Raw genomic sequence first — 4201 nt, 5'->3', positions numbered from 1 at the left:
AGGCCCCAAAATGGCCTAAAAATCTGTCCAGACAGTTTTGGACAGCAACATGTATCTTAAATAAATAAATTATAAGCATTATTTAAATGGAGATTTAACCCCAGAAAATCATGGTGTGTTCCACCCAAGTGGGCCTCACAAACATCCACACCATCCCGTCATTCAAAACTCCTTTGCATGTGCCCCATTTAAGTGGAATTTGAGGCCACATGTCCAAGGGATGGGCTGCCATGGGCATCCTCCGTCCATGGATGGTTTGGACTTGGTTGGTCCACAAGGTGGGCCACACACTCATGATCAGAAATAATAATCAAGAAAGAAGGAAGAAAACGGCCACAAGAAAAGGGTCTCCGCCTCATTGGGGCCCTTCCCTTCATCACACATGCATACACATTCCATTAACTCAATATGTACAAGATCAAGGCTATCTACTTGGAATCTATGGTGGAGATCCAATCTCCACCAAGGATTAAGGGTCTAGATGACCTAAAGATCCCTGATGTAAGGAAGAAAAGGCATAAAAGGATCCATGGAGAATGGTCCCTTGCATGCATATGCATGTAATGTAGGATAGGCTACAAGCCATATCCATGGAGTCTTGGGGCCACCATCATCACTTGATGGGTCCCACAAGCTCCATAAATGGAAAAAGAATGAAGAACAAGATGGGATGAAAGGAAATTTAAAATTTAGACATACAAGCACACCCACTTATGGATCAAGCTTGCAAGGTACACCATCTTCAGCTAGAAGCTCCAAGGATCATGAATCTAAGGTTGAGATGAGTTAAGAAGGGATGGATTGAGAGATATTTGGAAGAGAAGGGGCTAAAAAATAGAGGGGAGGTGGGATGTTTGGAGAGTTTTTAGGGAGAGGAGAGGAGAGAGTAAGAGAGAAATGAGAGGGAGAGATGCTTGCTAGGGAGTTGTAGAAAAAGTAATGATTGTCTCTCTAAAAGAGGCATGCCTAGAGAAGAGAAGCAATGATGGGGCTATGGTAATATAAATAATGTTGCTAGGGTCTAAGCTTTCTAAAAAATCCAAGCCTAGGCATGACATCATCACTATATGGGAAAATGTGTAAGGCCATGGTGGGGTCTACCAATCACACGACTGCAAACACTTTCCAAAGGTCGTCGGCTACTAGGATTCGACTGGTAGGACCGCGTGACCTAAAGCAATGGCATGCACACTTGGGTTAGGGTCTTACATGTATAATACCTACATCTAGCAACTTAAGTACCTCGGCCTTAATCACTTCCTTCATCTTTGGATTTATTCTACATTGTGGTTGCTGGAAGGTCTTCGCATTATCCTTAAGATGAATGTGCTGAGTATAGTTCAAAGGGTCAATTCCTTTAAGGTCCGCGATCGACCATCTAAGGGCTCCTTTGTACTCAATAAGAGTAGAGAGAAACATATTCTCCTGTTCATGCTCAAGGTGAGAAGAAATCACCACCGGGTATGTCTCATTCTGACCTAAATAGACATATTTAAGATCAGATGGTAAAGGTTTTAGGTCAAACGTCGGTGCTTTGAGGTTAGACAGTAGAGGCACTACATCAGTTTAGGAAAATTTCTCAAATTGTGGCCTCCACCGGTTAACTTTAAGTACCCGTGAAATATCAAGCATGACATCCATCTCCCTAATCGTGTCATCATCCAAATTAGGGGAGTGTGTCAAACATATCTCCAGAGGGTCAGAGGATAAGATCATTAGAGTTCTATCTTCCATGAAAGAGTCTATCATATTAGTGTCGTGGGCCTCATCATCATTCTCTGCCTGTCTGCTCATGTTGAAAAAGATATTGAGCTCCAATGTCATGTTTTCAAAAGACAAATTCATAACTCTATTCCTACAATTGATGATAGCATTGGATGTAGCAAGGAATTGGTAGCCAAGTATGACAGGGATTTGAATGCTCATGTCTATGATAACCTGAGTATCCAGGATGATAAAATCTATTGGATAGTAGAATTTATCAACCTAGACTAACACATCCTCAATCATACCCCTTGGTATACGAACTGAGCAATCAACAAGTTGTAATGTGGTCTAGATGAGTTTTAATTCACCTAGACCCAGTTGTTCATAGACCGAGTAAGGGATCAGATTTACGCTCTCCCCTAAGTCAAGAAGTGCGTTCTCAATTTGGTGATTCCCATTTATACAAGTGATAGTTGGGCTACTTGGATCTTTATATTTTTATGGCACATCTTACTTGAGAATGGCACTTACTTTTTATATCAGGCAAATTTTCTTTTTGATACTTTACCGCCTCTTAGTTGTGCATAGGTCGTTCAGAAATTAGGCATATGATGGAATTTGTTTTACAACATCCAGAAGAGAGATGTTGACCTTCACTTGTTTTAACACCTCTAAAATATCCTGTAAGTTGGCTAGAGGTTTTTGTGCAATCAACCGCTGGGGCAATTGAGCAATCGGCTTGCTTAGAGGTTCTAATTCTAATCCATGTGTAGTAGTGCTAGGTCCATTATCCATGTCCTCTTTCGTGTCCTTAGACTTTTCAACCCTTACCGGAATAGATTTTTCAATTGTTTTTCCACTCCTAAGAGTGGTGATAGACTTGGCTTGCTCCATTGGATTTGAAGAGCTTGGTTCACTAACTCCGTATTGTGGTTTAGGATTGGGGATAGGTTGAGCTGGAAGGATCCCTTTCTCCATAACCATGACACGTGAGTCTATCTTTTGTATAACCTTAGTAAGTTCTTGTAAATCTTGGAGAGTACTTTACTGGATGAGCTCTTGAGTTTGTGTGGGATTTTGAACGATTCCTCTTGAGGTTTTCCTTGATTCAAGAATTGGTTAGGGATTCCTTGAGGAGAAGCAGTTTGTCCATTCCTCCAACTGAAGTTTGGATGATTTCTCCAACTTGAATTGTATGTGTTTGAAGTGAGTCCTTTGAAAGGCCTTTGGTAGTTGTTCACGGCATTCGATTGCTCATTCAATATTTCTTGAGAAGTAGGTATTGTTGGACAATTTTCAGTTGTATGAACATTGCAAGCACAAATACCACAAATAAGTTCCTTAGCCTTATCCTTCTTAAGTTTCATGGCCTCGAGTTTCCTTGTGAGACTGGCCACTTTAGCATTTAGATCATCTTCCTCTTTCAACAAGTATATTCTGCCTTTCTCCTTTGATCGAGTAGGCTTAGAAGTGGTGATACGTCTTGAGGAGATGTCCCATGATTGTGTGGTTTAAGCGAGTTTGTCAAAGTAATCCCACACGTCATCGACATCTTTGTTCATGAATTCCCCATTGCACATCGTCTCGATGAATTGGTGCATGGAAGATGTGTCAGTCATTCATGGAAGAAATTTGTTATGCGCTATGTTTCAAAACCGTGTTGTAGTCATGAACTGACAAGATCCTTGAACCGCTCCCAACATTAGAAGAATGTTTCATCTTCCTTTTGGGCGAAATTCATGATCAACTTTCTGTTGGTGTTCGTCTTATGATATGGGAAGAACTTTTTTTTATGAACTCCCTTGTCATGTCATTCCATCTGCCACTAGATCGTGGACGTAGTGAATGCAACCATGTCTTAGCTTTTTGTTTTAAGGAGAAAGGAAAAAGTTTCAGCTTGATCGTGTCCTCAGACACATTAGGAAAATATAAAGTAGTTATTATCTCGTCAAATTCTTATAAGTGTAAATATAGACTTTCATATTCAAGTCCATGGAATTTTAGAATTGGATTACTCCTGGCTTGATATCTATATTTCCTATATTTTCTTAAAAAATCATACAGGAAGGTGTGCTCACACCCACCGGTTGTAAGAATCTCGTAAAGTACGGGGCGGGGTGCATTGTGCAACTCATTCTCATCCTGAATTTCCTCGACTGGAAGTTGAGGTTGATTTGTAGGTTAATTTGTAGCCATCACTTCTATCGACTCTGAGGATCTTTGGTGGTGTTTAATCCTATGATGGATAGGCAGCTCTTTGACCAATCCTCTGAAAAGGCCAAGTTATATGTCCTAGAGGGGGGGTGAATAGGACAATGCCAAATAAAACTAATAACAGCGGAAATAAAAAGAAAATGATAGCCAAAGTAAATCACAAAGCAGTAAATTAAAATAACCTCAAAATTCAGATCTTGAGAGGTTGATACAAACGTTGTTCTAAGGACAACCTTACACCAAAAACAGAGTTTATGGTAGGACAACCTTATTTCTAGAA

The 4201-nt window shown here is 40.3% G+C and overlaps 1 non-coding gene across 1 annotated transcript; it reads left to right on the top strand.

The window, feature by feature from the left end:
• Window positions 1-3359: 3359 nt before the first annotated feature.
• LOC131241861 (small nucleolar RNA R71) lies at window positions 3360-3466 on the top strand. The gene has a single exon (XR_009169427.1). It is a non-coding gene; the product is annotated as a small nucleolar RNA R71 (small nucleolar RNA).
• The last annotated feature ends 735 nt before the right edge of the window (window positions 3467-4201 follow it).

This window comes from Magnolia sinica, chromosome 3 (genome assembly GCF_029962835.1).
Source record: "Magnolia sinica isolate HGM2019 chromosome 3, MsV1, whole genome shotgun sequence".
Classification (NCBI taxonomy): domain Eukaryota; kingdom Viridiplantae; phylum Streptophyta; class Magnoliopsida; order Magnoliales; family Magnoliaceae; genus Magnolia; species Magnolia sinica.
The sequence above is the reverse complement of the archived record's forward strand: the minus strand, read 5'-3'. Positions and strand labels throughout refer to the sequence as shown.